Genomic DNA, 22,071 nt, shown 5'->3' with positions numbered 1-22,071 from the left:
TTCTGCCTCTTCATTTATCCCAAAACAGCTAGAAGATTACACAATTCTAGTGTCTAAGCAAACTGGGTTCAATATTCAGAAAGTTTTAAGAGGTCAGATTGTTCCCCATATTTGATGCCTGCAGATGAGTTGTGCTCCAAAAAAATTGATGCACTGAGTACTGCACTTTTAAATGTATACAGGACTCAGCTCTGGAAAATCTGGTCCCCTTGAAACTTGGATGTTAGTATTAGGGCATGATGCTGGGTGCATAGAGCAAGAGACTAGCCACATCTGTACCGGTGAATTCAAGCACACGCAGAAATGTCTGTGGGCATGAATTTGGCCTGCGCTAACTACTGCCTTCCCAAAGAATTCCCAAGCACACTTTGACAATTAAAATGCTATCACAGGACAAAATCACAGAATCATTCATGTTGGAAGGTGTCACAGAGAAAAACTATTAATTTTGCACAGTTTAAACCAAAAGCAGGTTTGAAACGGTTTATTAGTTTGCTAATGACATGTAATTAACCAGCAATCAATGAACTATACATGCAGGATGAATATTGTTAATATAGCAGATAAAGAAGAACACATTTACAAAATGTTGATGAATCCATACAAATTTCTAAATATGTCTCTATAACTAATCCCAAGGAGTTCTAATCACAAACATACACACAGTATTACACACACAACCCCTCCCTAACAGTATATGTGGGTTGCAATTGCCCTCCTGCCCTGTCTGGGAGTGCAAGCTCCCCTGCTTGCACCCATGTCCTGCAGGAGTTGTGGGTGCTCTCACCTTGTGGGGCCCCATGCTGCTCCCTGCAGCTGGTGAGGCTGTACCCACGAGCTCACATGCACCCCAGGAGGTGTGGGTCCCTGCTTGCTGTAGCCTGTACTGTTGCCCCCTGGCCAGAGAGCAGGCAGCTTATGGCATCTGACCAGACTGCTCTGTCTGGCTGAGGCAGACGTGTGATGTCAATAGGATGACTTCTAGCAGTGTCGAAACAGGTTTTTACTGCTGCTGTGTGTCTACTCCAAGGTCTCTACCCACATGTCACAACTTGTCATGCTCCTTTTAAACTTCTTCTCAGACTGACCCCTGCTTCACTTCAAAAGTCCCTCTGTAATTCCTTGGTTATTCTTTTTCCAGCTGATGTCTGTCTTCCCCTTTTACATGATCAGTTGGGGGCTGATAGTTGTCTTTCTGTTTAACATAATGAGCTGTGAGCAAATGTTCTCTAGTTTTGCATATTCAACCCGGCACACACATTAAATAGCCTCATGTTCTTACCCTAACAGATGCTGTTATCCAGGCCATTTGCCAAGGGCAGACTGCGAAAACACCCCACAAAAGAGATCTTGTGAAGCCAACTAGTCCAACCTCATGCTCAAAACAGGTTCAACATGCAACTCAGATCAGATTGCTTAGGGTTGTGTGCAGCTGGGTCTTGGAAGCCTCCAGAGCTGGAGATTATACAATTTCTTGGGGCAGCCGGCTCCAGTTCTTAATTATACTGAGCAATTTTTTCCTTGTATCTACTTGGAACCTGCCCTGTCATAATTTAAGACCATTGTCTCTTGTCCTCCAGCCATGCACCTCGGTAAAGAGCTTGGCTCTTTCTTCTCAACAACTTCCTTGTAGGAGTTGGAAGGCTACTGGCAGGTCCCCTCAAAGCCATCTCTTCTCCAGGCTGTACAAGCCCAGTTCCCTCAGCTTTTCGTCACAGGGCACATGCTCCAGCCCCTAACCATCTTGAAGGCCCTCCAATGGACACATACAAGTTTATCAATGTTTTTCTTGTACTGGAGGCTCAAAATTAGGTGCAGTGCTCAGGACATGGTCTTGTAAGAGTTGAGTAAAGGGGAGTGATCATTTCCCAGTGACATTACTTCCCAGTAATACAACACAGGATGCTATTGGTCGTCTTTGCTGCCAGAGCACACTGCTGATTCATGTTTTGCCTGCTGTCCACTGGGACAACTAGGGCCTTTTCAGTGGAGCTGAACCCCAGTCAGCCCATCACTATACTGTACCAATGCATGGAGTATGTCTGTTTATTTGCATTTGCCCATCTTCAATTTCAAAAGGTTCTTATCAGCTCATTCTTTTATCCTGTGTAGGCCCATCTGAGTGGCAGCCCTGCCCTTGAATGTATTGACTGCACATCCAGTTTGTTGTCCATATTCTAGGGAGCATTCCTGTTTGCTGCTCTAGATGGCACTATGCCACTTCAGTGTCCTCATTCTCCCACTGCCCTCCAACAGCGTCACAGTAGTCATAATTTCACATGTCCATCCAATGTGATAAGAAGACACCAGAGAGAAGTAGATGCCTGAGATATACATTAAAAAAGGGTTTGGTTCCTACAAAGGCTAAAGGAGATATAAAAAGCCATCTAGCCTGAACATGAGCAGCAAAAGGGGGAACAAGAGGACTTTCAGGAGCTGGAGTGTCCCAAGGTACACTGACAGCAGCTGTGGGCTGTGTGTTGGAGTACTGAAAGCTCATTAGGGACTGAAGACCTAGGGAGGGTGGGGGCAGGCTGTTTCTTAAAAAGAGGAAGGTGCGATAACAGTAGATAATGGTAGAACATGGCAGGCATGTTGTACTAGACAATTATATTTCTGAACAGTCACAAAAGCCTATGGAATATGTTCTGTGTCAGGATCTGTGTCAGCTAATTCTCAGTCTGATCAAGGCTGACTTGTTTTGGGAAACAGGAAGTTCAAATCACATAGAAGAGGCTGTTCCATGCCAGTGGCATCAGTGACAGAGGATGTTCCTGAATATGTTTAACTTACCAGTGTGAATGTAGACTGTATGCCTTCTTTTTCCTACTTCCCTTTCCTGCAACCACACTGTGCAGTAGCTCAAGACACATGTTTTCTCAAACATTCTCTTAAATTGATTGTCAATGGAGACTAAATTCTGATTTAGATGTATGGCAAGCCAGTGGGAAATTACACTGAAAGATAAAATCGTAAACTGAATTTTTGTTTGGAAATAAGTACAATATAATATAATTCCTTTTACAGTATAAATAATACAGCAGTGAGACTGCTTATTTCCTCAGAATACTTTGTTTATATATTATCAGCAACTGAGTTCAGTAAACAGAAAATACAGTTTTCTTTCGAAGACTAACAGTTCCACACAAGTCCAGTGATCAAAAATTCCTGAGGGGAAGGAGCTTCTATTCCCTTTGTGTGGAAAAATGAGAAAAAGCATTAGATATACATCACCCACTCACGCCTCCTCTAGGGATATTTGGAGAGGCAGTCTAGCAAAGAGAGCTGATGAACAATGTATTTTCCACTTCACAGGAGAAGCCAAAGTTTTGCATTTTATCCCTTTTTGAAATGAAAACTAGAAGGGCAACCACGTTTTCCATTTGAAAATTTCCAGGCAGCTCTAATACCTGCGTATGAACTTAGACACTAGGAGGGTAATGGATGCCCAGAAAGGCTCAGTGAAGGAAAACATCTCTTACTCAAGAGCTCATTTTTCAGCAGCCAGGCTTCTATTCAAAAGGACTAGCTGCTTGTTACTGCTCTCCCATGAGGCATGTGTTGCTGCACGTTTCACATATGATAAGAAACAGTGCTGACTGAGACAACTTTTCTCAGAGACGTGACACAGAGGACACACTGTAAGAAATGACACAACTAATCAATTTACTGTGAATGTCACAGAGGTGGCCCTACAGCAAAAATGAGGATCTTCAATACAGGAGCAGAGGTGAGCAAACTCTGGTTAGCCCTTCTTTTGTTCCTCCGCAAAACAAATACTCTGTGCAAGTTAAAGTGGATTCTATGGTTATTCCTCCCTGCAGAACCGGAGAGTCTGGAAGGCTCCTATCTGGGCTGAGTCTCATTAGATGCCCCTAAGACTCTTGAGCAACATTGCTGGTTATTGAGTTTGAGGCTTGCTTGCTTAATTGCCATTATTTTGTACAGTGTTTCCTGTACTAACTAGCATGACTGATATTGTGAAGAGCTGGGCAAAAGAATGAACTGTGATTTGCAGTAACCATGTCTGCTAGTCAGTGAAGGTTTTGCAACTGCTCAGAAGGCTTGACTATATTAAGATGAAATATGCTAGTACACGTGCCTTTGTGTAGAGGGAATAGTCTAGATGCATGTAATGTCTTGGTATTTTATGTTAGTGGAAACTTAGTAAGAATGGGACATTAATAAGGCACAGACATAGCTGACACAATGTAAGATAGCACCAAAAATTTTTGAGGTATTGTAGTCATTTTCAGAGAAGACCTGTTCATGCCTGCTATCTTCTTTTCAAGACTTCCTACCAAATATTAAAATCCTTTACCTACTCCAGCTGTAGTCTGTGACCTTTTCTGTCAAGCTCTTTGTTATATAAAGATAAGGCCAACCTTTTAGAGACAGTTTGGGTGGTAAATTAGATAATGCAATGTATGGACTGTTTCAGGTGGTAAATGTACCTTCCTTCCTTCGAGGACTGATAGTAGGAACTAATGCCTGTAAAATGAAAGAAAGAGGGTGCTGAAAACAAAAGTGAATTTTATGCCTTCTTCCACATTATGATTATGAGTGTCATTGTGCAGATGTTAATCCAGAGCAGGCAATGCCTGTCTCAGACCAGTGAGTCTTGTCATCAGAGGTCAGACAGAAGCTTGCAGCTGGGGAGGGTCAAGGTGGTGAATGAGAAGGAAAAGCTTGCTGAGACCATAATCCCTTCACTCACGTCAAAACAGATTTGAGCTATTGTTCAGCCTGTGGAACCTCTATTACCTTTAGAAGTCATTCTCTTTGAAAATATTCGGAAGCCTATAGATGGGAAACTTGAAATGAGCACAGTTTGGAGGAATTCACCTGTGTCATTTCAAGGAGAGAACAGCCTGTGCCCTACAGTTATGAACATAAAACACAGACTCAGTGAAAGTCCACTGGTTTATGAGTTTTGGATTTAGAATAATTACAATCATATGGTTTTGATCATTTTTTCTAATTGTTATCATTTAATATATAAACAAAGGTAATTACTTGCCTTAATCTTTGTTGGAGGGGTAAAGTTCCTTCAGTTATTGATGGAAACAGTACTTGTAAATGAGATATAAGCTGCCAAGCATAACCATAACGCACAGCTGAAAAGCTCTGCTAAGTGAGACAAGAAACCCAGAAGAAAATTAGAATCTATTGCAGGAGGAGTAAAGCCCACATAAGGGATTAAAAAAAGACAAAAGGTTGGAAAGTATCACTGTAGTCTGAAGAGAGCTCAAAAGTTATGTGGAAGTAAGTAGGGATGCAACATGGGAAATAGCTACTAAGGCTGGCCGGGCACGAGCTCATGACTTCTAAGAAGCTAAATATTAACTCTGTAAATAGAGATAAAGAAGACGAGTAGAGGACATGAGAGTTTGGAGGCCAATCCATCTTCTTTAGACTGAAAGCCAGTAACGCCTATGCAGGTTTTTTCATACTCTGAAATCACTGTTATGTTGAGACAATTATCAGTATTTAGCCAATATAAATTATTAGTAAGTACATGAGCACCAGTCAACATAGCAAAAGTAAAAACTGATGGCATGATTTGATAGAAATCACAAAATATCTAGATGTATTGGTCATAAAATAAAGGGGTATATGGGCCCTTTTAAAGAATCCAAAGGAATGGTTTGTTTGAGTTTACAAGAAAACTAGGCACATATGCTGGGTCTCAGACCAGGGCCATAATTCTCAGCTGCCTGATTTAAACAAGCTTCTAGGTAGAAGGAGAAGAGAGGATAAGAGGTTTTATTCTTTGGTGGCAATGATCCTAGGAGACTCGATCTCATAGAAGTTGATGGAGAAACAGAAAAGAACAGCAAAGACAGGTTATTGCTTTTGTTCTTAAGTGTAATGAATTGTCTCTGTTTCAACTTGTTTAGGGAAGAAAATAAAAAGAAAAAAAAGGATTTAACAAGAGATTTTGACTGTGACACTGCCTGGTTGGCAGGAAATGCTTTTACTCCCCTCCTCTCTCCTTTTACACTCTCTTCCTTTACACTCCCCCTCACAAGACAGCCTATATCACCTCACAGGAAGAACAAAGCTACAGTCTAACTCCAATGCCAAAATGATTTTATAAGAAATTTACTAGATCTGGGCAACCACAGAAACTCCTAGAGTCTATGAGAGCTGCAAATAGGGTTTCCATGTTGCCAAAAGGAGTGTAGAAAATAATACAAAACTAAACAAATAAACAAACAAAAAATAAGGGAAGGATCCACCATCAAAAAAGCTAAGAAGAGGTAGCTGGCTTAAACGTCGAATTTCCTTAAGAGTTAAATGTGTTTTTTTCAATATTAGTAAGAATAAGTGGTCCATCTGAAAACCTAATAGAACTTAGAGTCCCAAAATAGACTGTTGGAAATTAAATTGGAAAGTTCCTGCTGTCTTACTGGTGATAGTTTCATACAAGGACCTCTTTGAGAGCGTAACTGTGTGACAGATGGGATTCTCTGCTTGTGATGAACAAGAGAGATTTAAATCACCTCTTTGGTGTTGAAAATTTACATTTTGCCAGTACACCAGCAGTAAACCCAGGATCGTCTTCCTCATCATTTCAATGACATTACCATGTTATTCCAGCCACCTATTACCATAGTTTTGACCTCCTTTATTAAAGACTAATCAGGTCAAATGCCAGCACGTACAGATTAACTTTGACGGATTTGTACTTAGTTGTAGAAGCCACTCATAATCCACTGAAGTCTGCAGAGGGTCTTGTAGAAAGTAGGAACTACTTACGTGTTGGCTTTTACAAGGGATCCTTAGAAATTGCTATTGTCAGAGATAATCTTCAGTAGTGGGAAAACTGATGTGGACCCCAATACAAATGCCTACATTCCTTCTTCCACCATGATCCTGCAAGGCTTACATTGGGGTTGTGTTGTGTAAGTCAACACACTGTCACTAGTATTCCACACAATGCTATCTTCAGTATCTAGAATTGCAAATAATGTGGTTTCCTTGGAAACATTTCCTACAAGAAAGAATGCTTAAAGATATATGCTTAAATTTGACTGTCAGTGAATCAGCACAACCTCAATGGAGTGGCTAACAGAATTCAATGCACATGGCACAAACCCACTTGTCTGATGGTAACACATTCCTGGTGTTGAGTTACATTGAGATAGCTGGTCTACCTTCTGCAATTGGAAGGATGAAGAAGAATTAGAAAACCCACCAGGTGTTGCATGGAACAAACAAACCAAATGTCTTAGTTTCTCTTATGGAAACTTCCATAAACTACATTGATTACAGAAGTTGAGAAGGAAAGGGAGATGCAGAAGGAGAGGGAAATTGTAACATTACCAGAAATAAAATCATCTCAATTGTTCCACTTGGTATGGACAGACTGGTAACACCTTGCAGTGTGTTGCAAAAAATGCAGACAAAGAAGGATCAAAACTACCTTTTGAAACTTCAAATTTCAAAGGCCACCTGAGCCCTATGACTGAGTTCAGGTTAAACTAGACAGCTGCCTACCAGATCTAAAAGAATTTAACTTCTACCAGTAGCAGTCACAACTTTCACAAAATGATTTGAGACTCAGCTTGAGAAAACTGACAGTCTTAAATCCTGTCAAATAAATGGCCATAATATACCAATAAAAACATGTAATATTTGTTGTGACACTTGTGTATTCCTAGAATCAGATCAAGAATTTAATTTCAAATAGGATGAATGCAACTGAGCTGTGCTTTGTATGGGATGAAATAATGATTCCAAATATTTAACAAGTCTACAACTGTTAGGGAGATGTAAGTTCAGGCAGGTCTCAAAAAAATCAGTCCTGATCATGACATGGACCGAGATCTACCAGAAATTCTAATACCTCCCTGAGAAGCTGCAACGGCTCAACTGAAGAAGGCTTTTTTATACTAATGGCAAAAGTGAAAATGCAGTTATCAGATACCTTAGTTTGGTGAAGAAAGGCAAACAGCAATGTCAACCAATTGATTTTGTAAAAAGATCAGTTTTTTAAAGTAAGGAAAGGAGCACCTCAGCATTTGGCTATGGGAACAGATATTAAGGGAACAAAACCACAGCAAGGGACTAAACTTGAAGAGACAAGTCAGATAACAGCAAAAATATTAAGGAAAAAGGATCATACCTTCTTCTATCATGCAGAAAGACCCTGTGTTATTACTGACAAACTGTTGTCTTCCGTCTGGTATATATGCCCACTTGAGAAAGAGAAGGCAGTTGGAGAGGTAAACCCTTTGGTCTCAGCAAGTCTTCTTCTGAAGAGAGTGAAAAGTTCTTTTCTACCTTTTTTGTCTTTTTTTGTTACAGCAACCTTCCTTGCCACCCTGTGTTTCAAGACTTTGAATTCAATATGATTTCCTACCCATAATGGGACAGGGGGAGGGAGGTGGTATTTTATTTGTTCAAAGTCCCACCGGTTCACAACACTGAATTAATAGTCTAAAATTAATTTGTCTATTTATTGGTCAAACGTTCTTGGAAAAATCAATCACACTCAACTAAAGAACCTTCCATTTTAAAGTAGTGAACTTGAAAATTATATAAGGAAAGGCAAAATATTCTCTAGAATTCACAAAGGTTTAACTCTTTCCTAGTGAAACAATCTCAGCCCTGCTTTGGGTTGTAGAACCTTTATGGGCCTGTACTGTAACTCAAGTGCAGCACAATCCATACTAAAGTGGTGGCATTAGTAGTTGGTAGTTAGAACTCATCAACAGTGTACTATTTTTTCACTGAAATGGTAAAGATTAACCTACAGGAATAGTGAGCTTGGAAATATTTTGCCCCAAACCCAAGAAAGTAGAATATTTTTGTTGGGGCAACAAGGGCAGACTCTGACCTTACATATCAATTTATTGCTTACAGTATATGTAATGAATTTAGATATATGTTTGGAACTGTTAAGGATATTAGCACTCTGGTAACATTGCAAATAATAAATATTGCTAAGGCAAATACACTGATTCCAGCCCCAAATTAATGACTATTCCTGCTAAGTAGTATCTCCATGTATTCCAAGCAGGTCAGAAGGTTCTCAATAACTTAATAAACAGCAGATTGTGCTTGACATGGTCCAGTGTACTAAGCCAAATTACAGCATCAGTGCTAACCACTGACAAACATTACAAACTTTAGTGGCTATACTTATTTGGATACCAGAGCTGAAAAACACTCCTGGATTCCCTAGGTTTTACACATTAAAAACTTTGGTTCTGTCTCCTAGTGCTGTATTTAGTGCAGGATGGGAGCTAAAACAAAAACAGATTCAAACTTCAAGATGGATGAAGTTGGATGGAAGACTGTGTGGTAGTTTTATACTATATAATTCAGTGTATAGTGAGCCACAAGTTCAGAAATATCTACAGAATGGTGCTGTTTATGAAAGAATAAATCTACAATCTTGTTTTCTTGCAGTGTATTCCTTGTTCAAACACATTTGCTTTGAAGGTCTATGGTACTTTTCATTAAGGGCACTGAGTTAACACGTGGTTATATCACTCTACAACAGTATTTTTTTGTCATTTTATCTTTTTGTTGCCAACTCTAAAGCCCATCTGCTTTGATAAGAAACATCACAAAAGAATTTTCAGCAAATCAACACTGTCCAGACTCCAGCCATTTAATTATATATACTTTCCTCTGTACCTCATTATGATAGACTGTCATCCATAAGATGAAGTATAGAGAAAACCGAGAGACTTATTTTTTATTTATCTGACAAAGATACATTTCTCTGATAGCATCACTTTTATTCTAGAAGCATATTATCTCAGCCTGGAAGACTGACAGCATGCTTCTCCTGGTTTCATTCATCAGTGTGAAGCTTTTTCATAGCCTTGGCCTCTGTCTTCTTGTGAAAGACAACTATATGTCTAATAGGACAACAGAAGTGCAACTTTATTGTTTCAATGAACTCCCACAAGAGTAAGAAAGACTTAACATCAATGTTTTAAGCACATTCCCTTTGAGTATGAGAGGGAAGGGGAGGAGTGTTTTGTACGTTAAGATTTGGAAGTCTCTGAAGCTTGACAGTAGTAAGTGTATGTCTCTTTTCAACACATAGTAACAAAAATCACACAAGTTCAGGTACAGCAAGATAGGGTCCATGAGTATGTGCTACCCTGAGTTCTGTTACAAGACTGGAGCCCAGAAAAGTCTGTAGAAAAGAAGTGTTCTGCAGAGAGAAAGGGACCCACATTGCACACTGTGGTGGCTGAGGTTAGCTGATGGCTGCTGACAATCAGCCCATTGTGGATCGCGAATGTGTCATTAAGAAAGCACAGAAAAATGCTTGAACTTCACCATTGGCACCTTTCTACCCCTCTACCATGTTGGTGCTAGCAATGTTTTTCCCTGAGTGTACAGAAAGGATTGATGTCAGGATACAACTTTAGTGCAAAACACACACTAAACTGAGCCTATATACGGTGAGTTTGCAAAGACTGAACTAGAGCTTGCAGGCTTTTCTGGCAATTAAAGCAAACTAAGTCCACCAGAAGTTCACACAAGCTGGCTACAGCAGCACCACAAGGTTTGCAAAAGGAACTAAAGAAAAACCAACAATCCAAAAGCATTTCCATACCTGTTTCTGTAGTAACAGCTCACCAACATCATGGCTCTCTGAAAGACTGGCGCCAATATAATAAAAGATTCAAGTGATGTGTGTTGCAGGCTCATTGCTGTTACCATTCAAGGACATTTTTAACATTACTGAAGCTGAAGAACTAACTTTTCAAGCATCCTAAATTTCCAGAGGTATTCAAGCTGTTACATCCAAGCATAACTCTGCTTTCAATTTTCAGTGACATCTGCTTCCCCCTTTAAAAAAAAAGGCATTAAAATATCTCCCATCTTGTTTACACAATAGCTGTGACATCATATTGGAGATAGATTTTGCTCCTGATGCTGTTGGAAAAGAAGCCTACAAAAGTCTTCATTTTTACCCAGAGTACCTTTCTATGGTAAAGTCAAGTTTGTATTCTTAATTTTTACCATTCACAAACCACCTAAACCATAAAATAGTGGGCAAATATTTAACCTTTAAAGCTACACTAAGATTATGTACTGTGTAAGACAGGGGGAAACTTTCTTTCCCATTTTTTGGTAGTTAAGGTTGGAAGCGAGTACAGGGGCCCTTTCCTGGATGTTGCTCCAGTTGTGTTATATTGGATGACTTCTCAGAAGAGATGAGGAGACAGTTTGAGAACAGGGAAGAGCCTTGGTTTCCACCTACGTATTCATTCCCACCTATCTGGAGAACCCATGTAGTAATAATGAAAATGTTAGAAATGGCTGCAATAAGGGCAACAGTAATGTGCTTCATTGAGCTACTCGTAGTGCGTGGACTCTCAACAGCACTTGCAGCAGATTTTTAACTACTTCATCAGAGCTCTACTTTTTCAGGCTAATTCAGTGACAAGTCATCAGCCATGTATTTTATTCTGTGCTGGGGCTACAGCTGAAATACATTCACTTATTTCAAATGGGATCTATGCTGTTGCAAGATTGCCTGATCTGGAAGCCAGGAGAATGAAATAAGCATAGAAGAGGCAGGGCAGAGAAGCAAGGTAGGAAAGGAAAATAGTTATTCTGAAACCTTTTAAAGTATCTCAAAATGAAGACTTAGTGCAAATTTGTGAAGCTGCTGAGAGAAGATGACGGCCAATTCCCAGCTTCAACACAGTGGAAACTGTTTGAACAAGGAACACTGTGAGTCAGTCACCACCCAGCCTGCTGTGCCCAGCTGGCCACTTAGGGTGGCTAGAACAAAATTCAGACAGAATTCAGTTCTTGCCTTCTTTTATGTAACTTTTCACTCACTTCTACCTACACAGTGTGATATTTAAACAGCAGCGTAAAATACAGCTGCATGAATCATATACAGACTATTCTCAATTAGTGGGGAAATGTGAGGATCCCTGAAACAGATCTTATTTATGCTAAGTATACTTATACACAAACTAAGTGCTAGTATAAAGTAGAGATTTAGAATTGGATTCTGCTTAACCATCATGCAAATTTCCCTATGGAAGCAGGAAAGAAGACTTGCATAAGACATATACCCTAAAAAATAAAAAGAGAGCAGAGACTTAGCTTTGTGCCAGGCCTGTCTTCGCCTAAAGATCTGCCTGGTTAGACAGGCAATGACATGTGAGACTTAATACAGCAGTGCTAGCACCATGCATCCAGAAATCATGCTGGTTGCCCCACACATCAAGTCATAACATCAGCTAAAAATAAGTAAAGAATTTTCAATATAATAATGTTGGGTTCAAAATCTTTCTTGGTTTTAAGCCTTCAGAATTTGTACTCTTGCGTAACTCCTGTGACTCTGAAACTTGCCTCACTTTTAGTTCAGAACAATTTGTCATTAAAAAATAAAATCATGTCATGGGTCATAATGTGCAAGTTCACAGCATAAATGTTGTTTTACAGATCACAAGAGAATTTCAGGGTGATGACCCAAAAAAGAGAATATAACGTCAGCTTGTTCTCTATCTCCTTTGTGAATAGTTGTCACTCAGTATTACTCATTTATGTTTTTTCCATGTTTGTTCAGGTTAAAGAGCAAAAACAGTATAAAAAGATTCATCTTACACTTGAGTCCAGATTGTAATAAAATGTTCCAAATGTTGACTGCTACACAAAATCCAGGTGCTTTTGTCATATTTTCTCTGAGGAGTTGAGGAGTAACTGCTCTTGTAGCTCTTTTTTGCTCTGATGCCTTCACAGGGCCAAGGTTTAAGACCGTGATCATACGGTAAGAACAAGGTAGATAGAAACAAACTTTCTCCTGTATATGCATACAGAAAATCTCTGGGGAATGCAAGCCACTGCTGCTATGTCAAGTGTGGACCTCCCTGAACTACATGACAACACACTTCTTTCCTTGACTACATGACAGCATAGTTCTTTCCTTAACTTTGCACCTACAAGGTATCATGAATATCTTGCTCCTCCAGAGATAATAAGGGGGGAGGAGAAATAATACACAAAGTTAGTTGTTAACATGATAATCTGAAACTTTTTTATGTGTAAAAATTATTAGGCAAAGGAAAACATAATATTTACTTTTTATTTATAGGTGTAAAGCCATTAAATTTCACAGGAGTATATAGCATCTCTCTAAATTTAGAGAAAGTAGTACCAGAAAGTATGCAGATGATAACCTATCTTCAAAGCAAAATTTAAATGGCTGTCTCTGTCGAGACTTTATACCTGATTATAAGAACTGTGAGACCAGTGTTATAAATCAGTGTTCCTGCGTGTGATTTCTTTCTGATAGTAAATATACATTCCAAAGTGTTTTCATGAACTGTGTGAGAAAAATTGTCCATGCTCTTAAGGGTAGTGAAAGCCATGGATACTGTCCAGAGACTACACCTATGTGCTTTAGGTCCCAATCCTATTACAGGGAGATATTTTTATTTTAGTGGTATTGTATGTGCAAAATATAAAGAAGAGCTCTATAGCTGTGAATTAAGGTTTTTTTGTTTGGTTGGTGGCTTGGTCTTTTTTTTTTCTATCTCTCTGCTTTCCCATGTTTCAGAACTCCAGGCTTGGCCTTATTCTTTTACAGGACATGTTCCTATTTGTTTAATCTTGGGAGCTTCTTTTTTCTTTTTTAATTCTTATGTAATTTTGTTGCTTTTTTATTTATTTTATTTTATTATTTATTATTTTATTTATTTTTATAATCTCAGCTTTTTCATCTGAACTAACTTAAAGGCAGCATTGAATATGAAACAATTTAAAAAATTAAAAATATTGAATGGTGACTTTTTGAACCAAGAAGGATAATATTTTCATAAATAATTGGCTTCCTCACCAAGATATGCAACTCACCTTTAACAGGGAAATTTTCTGGATAAAAAAAGTTGTGAAGTTTTAACAGCTCACATTAAGTTTTATTTATAACAAAGGCCAAAATGAGAAAAAAAAAGTTGTAAGTGGTATTATTTTCTATATTTGTTTAGGCATTTCACAGGCACAGGAAACACAAAGATTTTTTCACACAAACATAAAGTTTTGACTGTTGTTTATTGTCACTGCTGATCTTGCACACTACTCACTGATGGAAAGTTGTAGTATCTGACCTAGGAACAGCTTAATATGCATTGACTGTAATCCGACTTTTCCTGTGTTATAAATGTCATATGGAGAATTACATAATTAATAATATTCAAATTGTCTTAAAGTAATAATAGATTTCAAACATACTAGAAATATTTCTAATGTAAAGGTTGGAAAGTAGTTACATCAGTTGTAAAGCATTAGGTTTCCACTTTATTTCAGCTCTGTTTGATTGAGAAACTTGGCGCTATGCCCTGCAAACAGTTACTGACATCATGAAGACCCAATCAGGTTGTAAGGTATTTGATGGTTGCACTTAACATTGATTGACCAAAATATATTAAATTTCATTTTAGGCAGATGATTTGGAAATAATGGGCCAAATAGGCCATTCTTGCTCTAGATAAGATGGTGTCATGATTAGTTTTTTTGAGGCCTTAATAAGTCAATGGAAGATTAAACTACAACCTACCATTTCCTGGTAGTTCATCCCACACCTTTGCCATTAACCTGACTGTCATTATGTAGGGAATACTCCTTTTTTTTTTTTTTTTCAGGAGGCTGCTGAAGCTCTGAACATGTAGAAACTGGCACTGTAATCTTATACAATTGTTTAATTTTACTAGCTTTTATGATTCAGATAACAATCTCTAAAGCAGCAAAAATCTAAGAGAGGGTTCTTGAGAAAGTATATGAAATTGAGAAAAAAATTCCTCTTGAAAGTCAGACATAAATTATAAGATTATACTTGTGTGCATAGGAAAGCATCTTTATGAAGGTTCAGGAAAGATTTTACTATATTGTGCTCAACAATACCATTATATTTTTTTTCCTTTTTATCATGTAACTAGCTTTAAAAAGACACTGAGTGATATTACTGACTAGTTTTTCCAGCATTGCTGCTCAAGCATCATAGTCATGACTAAGTGACTATTAAAATCATCTCCCCAGTTCAAATAACCAGAGTTCATATTAGTGTCCAAGAGTCAAAGAAATAGACAAGATACACATTTTTGCAGTGATCCAAGTAAGTTTGCAGTGACTACATAGCTAAAAACCTGTGAATATTAATGATATTAATATTAATGAATATCAATGTTTTTCAAGAGATAGTAATGTGATCAACAATGTGCCATTTTTAGTTTGCATTGCAGTTTTAAAAGTGCCTTTGGATAACAATCTGACACTGAACTGACAGGCTCTGCTAGAAATAGAGAAAAGATTTAAAGGACTTTTCAACATCTTTCTTTGCACCCCGCCTATACTTACCCTCTTTTCCACCTCTCTTCTATTGCTTTCATTTTAACTTTTCAGTCTTAGCCAAGAAAGTGAATTATAAACTCAGTTGGCTTAAATCACTATAGTCATTATAACAGAAACATTCAACACCAGGGAACAAATAGTATTTCATTATAATTAGGATTTGTCAATACTACAAACAAGAACTGTACAGAATTTGATTAAAGTGCTGCTGTGTCCTGACCTGGTTGTGAGGTGATTCTAATTTTCAGTGGAGACAGTTGGCCTTCTTTTATCTTTTTCCCTTTACAACCTTCTCCAGTCCATTAATGATAATGGGATCTGATCCTTTCCATTTTATTTTGGTGAGGAGGTTGGAGACGTGCACCATGGAGAGCTGCTGAATTAGTCACATGACTCAAAAAAATCAGCAAGAACATAGTACAGTAAATTTCATTTTCAACACTCAATTTTAATCCATAATGTTACACTATATGGCCAGATAAAGAGCTAGTTTAATATTAATTTTATTCTCTTCTTATCAAGGTTTCTTACCCTGTTTGATCTGCATGCTAGCAAATTCAGTTGTTTCAGTTGTTTCTCAGTGATTCCTGTGAAGTCCGTTACCAGATATGCTTATCACTATGTTGTCATTTTCCTGATCTTAAGGTACTTCATTTCCAAATAACATTTGCCTTATTTACTTCCAGGAAAAAATAAACAGAACAACAGACCCTATGGAAACAGGAAAGTGTTTTATGTCTCAGACAACACAAAATGATATGCCACCTGTGTGAGCCGGCACAGGCAGGATGCAGGAACAACCACAAAACCACGGATGAAATGTAAAGAGTAAGTTTATTTTCATTACCTCACCAACCGGGGGACCCCTGAAGCAGCACCCAGGCAGAGGCACACAAGCTGGAGCGTGGGCATCGCAGAGCTCGGTCTGTGCTAGAGGATGAACGAACCTCCTGTTTTCGCCTGTTTATCAAGGATTCACGCAGGTGTAGTTTACCACTGTGCTTTGATCTTTCCCACAGCAGGGCAGGAATCTCAAGCATGTTTGACAGGGTGCCTCTGAGTCTATCATAGGCCTCTGTTATCTAAACACAGATGTTCTACATGTCCAACACACAAGGCCGACCAAAAATTAGTATGATATATGTGTTTTTCAACACCCCGGCTGCAAGTCACTTGAGCATGTTTACAAACCTCCTCACCAATCTTCCATTGTTTTCCTACACACATATGGATTAAAAAAAAAAAAAATTAAAAACATTAAAAACAGCATTTTGTTTCTATCTTAAATAACTTTAAAGCAGGGTCAGTTTCTGGCCAGCTGTGGGTATGGTTACCCATAAAGGTAGGGAGTATTTAAAGTAAATCACTGTCTCTCATTAATTCAATAATTATGGTGACTGCGTTCACAAACCTTGACATCATGTGCTTTTGCATCAGTTTATGGCAACAGCACATCAAGCCCAAACCACCTAGAAAATGTGGGAATCTTATGGAACATCTTGTTAACAGTTTACTTCGAGTGTTCACCATTCAGAGTGGAAGTCCCTCATGAGTGGTGTCCCTCAAGGGTCCATAGTGGGACTAATACTATTTAATATCTTCATCAGTTACATAGACAGTGGGATCGAGTGCACCCTCAGCAAGTTTGCAGATGACACCAAGCTGAGTGGTGCAGCTGATATGCTTGAAGGAAGGGATGCCATCCAGAGGGATGTTGACAAGCTTGAGAAGTGGGCCCATGCGAACCTCATGAAGTTCAAGTCCAAGTGCAAGGTCCTGCACCTGAGTCAGGGCAATCCCCAACATCAATATAGTCTGGGGGATGAAGGGATTGAGAGCAGCCCTGCCGAGAAGGACCTGGGCAAGGTACTGGTGGATGAAAAGCTGTCCATGAGCCGGCAATGTGCGCTTGCAGCCCAGAAAGCCAATCACATCCTAGGCTGCATCCAAAGAAGCGTGGCCAGCAGGTCAAGGGAGGTGATTCTGCCCCTCTACTCTGCTCTGGTGAGACCCCACCTGGAGTACTGCATCCAGCTCTGAAGCCCCTGGAACAAGAAAGAAATGGACCTGTTAGAGCAGGTCCAGAGGAAGGCCATGAAAATGAGCAGAGGGGTGGAACACCTCTCCTATGAGGAAAGGCTGAGAGAGTTGAGGTTGTTCAGCCTGGAGAACAGAAGGCTCTGGGGAAATGCTATGCAGCCTTTCAATATATAAAGGGAGCTTATAAGAAAGATGGAGAAAGACTTTTTACCAAGGCTTGTAGTGACAGGACAAGGGACAATAGTTTTAAACTGAAAGAGGGTAATTTTAGATTAGATATAAGGAAGGAATTTTTTACCGTGAGGGTCATGAGACACTGGAACAGGTTGCCCAGAGAAGTTGTGGATGCCCCGTCCCTGGGAGTGTTCAAAGTCAGGTTGGATGGGGCTTTGAGCAACCTGATCTAATGAAAGATGTCCCTGCCAACCCAAACCATTCTATGATTCTATGAAAGAAATGGAAGTACACAAGAGGAAAATTCTGCAGAGACTGTGGGAATAAATGAGTAAGCAGGAAATACAATTGAGAGTAAAGCTGTTAAGAAAAAAATATAGGAAAAAATTGTCAAAAACTCTTACTCTTTTGGAAAAAAGTGCTTTGGGTCTTAACTAAACTAAAACTAAAGCTAAAATGAGGGTTAGCTTAAGCAAAAGATTATTTAGATTTAGTCCCGTGAAATTGGATTTTAACAGGGTTAAATGAAGATTCTTGATCTTCATTTTGTTACATACTTTGACTTTTTTTAACTGACAGAAGTCAAGACAAATCTCAGTCCTATGCAAAAAATCAGCATTTTACATGTGTGTGGATTTATATGCACATGGTGTATGTATATGTGAATATAAGGCAAGACAGAAAGACAAACAGCAAATGAAATCCAAAATGCATTTTTTGTAAAATGTTAAATTCTGTATCTTACCTGTTTTTACATATGAGGGAAGCAGTCCGTAATCTTCTCTTTCTGGAGATTTCAAACCTGCTTTCACATGTCTTTAACTGGAACAAATCCATACTTGAAAACAGAAAGAGAAAAAATAAAGTAATATTGGGAGAACATATAAAATTCAACAAATATGTATTTAATAAAATACAAAGCTTTTGTAATTAGTTGCATGTTATAAAATTATATTAATGTATTGCTCTCATTAACAGCAAAAAATTGGAATGTGGCAAAGCATAGGAAAGTGTAAGAGTCATCATTCTGGTCAAGACTGCAGAAATTGTGAAATCATTGTTTTTACACTGTCGTGGTTTAACCCCAGCCGGCAACTAAGCACCACACAGCCTCTTGCTCACTCCCCTCCAGTGGGATGGGGGAGAGAATTGGAGGAGTAAAAGTAAGAAAACCCGTAGGTTGAGATAAAGACAGTTTAATAGGTAAAGCAAAAGCCGTGCACGCAAGCAAAGCAAAACAAGGAATTCATTCACTACTTCCCATCAGCAGGCAGGTGTTCAGCCATCCCCAGGAAAGCAGGGCTCCATCACGCATAATGTTTACTTGGGAAGACAAACGCCATCACTCCGAACATCCCCCCCTTCCCCCATCTTCCCCCCAGCTTTATATGCTGAGCATGACGTCACATGGTGTGGAATATCCCTTTGGTCAGTTGGGGTCAGCTGTCCCGGCTGTGCCCCCTCCCAGCCTCTTGTGCACCCCCAGCCTCCTGGCTGGTGGGGTGGTGTGAGAAGCAGAAAAGGCCTTGACTCTGTGTAAGCACTGCTCAGCAGTAACAAAAACATCCCTGTGTTATCAACACTGTTTCCAGCACAAATCCAAAACATGGCACCATACCAGCTACTGTGAAGAAAATTAACTCTATCCCAGCCAAAACCAGCACATACGCGCACTCAGTACATGCTACATTCTGAGGCTGCAGTCCAATCAAGTGGAGGAAAGTAAAGAACATATTGTGTTATAAAGGATGCATTTTAGAAGCAAGTACAGTTTTAGAATTAAATTGTAAGCTTCAGGTAAAGAGGTTGTAGTTTTTATCCTTGTTTTTGCTACAAATGTAAACTGAGCTCTTAAAAAAAAACAAACGGTAATGCAAGCCTATTAACTGTTGTGATAACTCCTTCCATACAAAAAAGAGGGACTTGAAGTCCCTTTTGTGATCTTAGGAAACTCATTTGACTTCTGTAGATGAAATCCTGGCCTCACTCATTGAGGTCAAACTGCTGTTGAGTTTAGGATTTCTTTTGCAGCGTCCAACTTCTGCATCTGCATGCTGGAGATAAAACTAATTCTACACATCAAAGGGATGGTAAGAGGCTTAATTCATTAATTGTTCTAAATTGCTTTGAGGTCTTCAGACAAATGCTGTGGAGTTGTTATTAATGTATTCAATTTATGAAAGCCAGTGGTAACTGTTAACACCAGGTATAGCATGCAGTTCCTCCCCAGTTATTCACAATTTTATGCAGTAAAATCATTTAAATGGCACATCATGTTGGGAAAAAAAAATCTGTTCCAATTAAGTAATTGTCAGAGTGTCATGAAGTTATATCCACAGACAATTGTTTTTATTAGATGAATTTCCAGAATAATACCTGTAAGTATCATCCAAAGTATGTGAATGTTAAAAGAATGTTCTGTAATGAGGCTGACTATATAAAAGCTTTAATATAAATAGGACTGTTGGAGAATTGTAAGCCCCACAGAGGAATGCATACACCACGATAAGAGAGAAATTCTTGTAATTAGGTTTACCAGTCCATGTAAGAATGAGGTCAAATATTGCCATTCAGCTCTTTCCATATGTACAGCAGTAAAATTCATTCTTCTAAGTAATATACAAAGGCTTATCAAACCAGCTGTATCAGGCTAATAAAAAGGACTAATACTTATATAAAAGAACTATGTTTTTACTCATATTACGTTACAACACGGTAACCCCACTATAAGCAAAATATCCTTACCACAGTTCCTCTCACAGGAGGGGGTAACTTCTCAAACTGCATCAATTACTAATGCTGAAGTCATAGCTGACTCCTATTGCAGTAATTATTGCAGTAATCTTAGCAAACAGTTGTGTTTTTCTGTGCAGTAGCGGGCAGATCTTAACCCTCTCTACTGGGTTTTGTGGTTTCTAACATGGGAATATGAAGTAGATCTCAACCAGGGAGCATGTCTGTAATATACTTTTAAAAGATAAGCTTGCATAATAGATTTAATAGAAAATACATGTAGGCCTCATTTTAATCACTGAACCAAAATAATTTTTCTTGGAAAGTATAACCACTAAAAGCTACCAACAAATGTTAAACCCTACTAAATCACACAAATGCATATATAAAATTGGTAACCAATCATGAAAAGAGCCATTTGGCAATGCAAAAAATTTGTGTCATAAACGTTACGCCAGTTTAAAAAATGTCCTTTTTATAAGAGTGTATGCTCTGTTGTTTGCCCATATACTTTTGTAAACATACCCTGTACAGTATTGATGGATGTATAGTATGCTCACTGTACTTCGGAAAGAAGCCATTTTACTGGACATGAAATACATGACTTTAAGAGTTTTACAAATACTGTAAAATTTCATACAGTTTAAATCTGTCACAACAAATTTCTATAACAGGTTGTATTTTTTGATGTACACTGGAATTTTTATTATAAATTGAGTGATGGGTACATGAAAGGGAATATAACAGTCTACAGTTCTTTCCAGTATCTGACAAAAAATTAAAGTTAAAATGAAATGCACTGCTAGCATACACTGATAATGAAGAAAATAAATCTTTGAAGAATTACAGTGCTGGAGTTGTTTTTTTAACTAACAATGTTTGCGATTTTTTTTTTTTTTAAACTAACATTCATACCATTATAAGGAGGTCCATGGGGAATACAGAATACCCTTATTCATGGTCTCTAAACCATAGTCCAGGAATAGTATTGCATAAATTGTTTTCCCATTAGCCTTTGCAAAACTCATGTACCATGACTTTCAAGAACTGGGACTTCATGAAGACTGTCTCTTCATGCTGCCCACAAACACACAGTTCAGTGGAGATGCATGCCATCAGTGGCTATTATTTTCTGCACTAGTAGCAGTTTGAAATTAGAATCTTTCTCAACCAGAGCAGGTAATTCCCTGTTCTGGCAAGAATCTTGTCTAAACAGTGGAAGAACCAAGCTCATAGGAACAGTGGCTGCCTCTCCTTCTGCCTTCATCGCTACAAGGAAAGTAAGCATTACGTGTGTGCACTTTCCCAAAAGATCAGTATTTACTAACAGGTGAATCCTTTGCTAGCAGGGAAAACAGTACTAGCTAACTCTAAAGTTGGTACATTTTTTAAATGTTTTTCATGGACTTTTTTGTTTCTATCCTTTTTTCTAGAACATAATGGGACCTCATTGACCTCCAGTCAAGGCACTTGTCAGTTAAAGGAACAACAGTGAAGATTTTCTGTGATTTTCTTGGTTTAGATATAGAGAAAAGCCAGGATTTAATTAGTCTGGTGTGAGAAACAGAAGAGGAGGAGGTGTTATTCAGGTACAAGCCCAACACCCATGTCAAACTAATACTTAAACTCTGCAGCTGGTCAGAGGAGATGAACTATCCAGGCAACAAAGTGGGTGCATGTGGTCTGCGTGCTACAGAGTGAGAACCATGTACCTGAATATCTTAGTATAGATTATGATAACAGGAAAAGAGAGTACAGCTTGGGAGTGCTAAGGCTAGACTA

Source organism: Aptenodytes patagonicus, chromosome 2, assembly GCF_965638725.1.
Source record: "Aptenodytes patagonicus chromosome 2, bAptPat1.pri.cur, whole genome shotgun sequence".
Taxonomy (NCBI): Eukaryota; Metazoa; Chordata; class Aves; order Sphenisciformes; family Spheniscidae; genus Aptenodytes; species Aptenodytes patagonicus.
The sequence above is the reverse complement of the archived record's forward strand: the minus strand, read 5'-3'. Positions refer to the sequence as shown.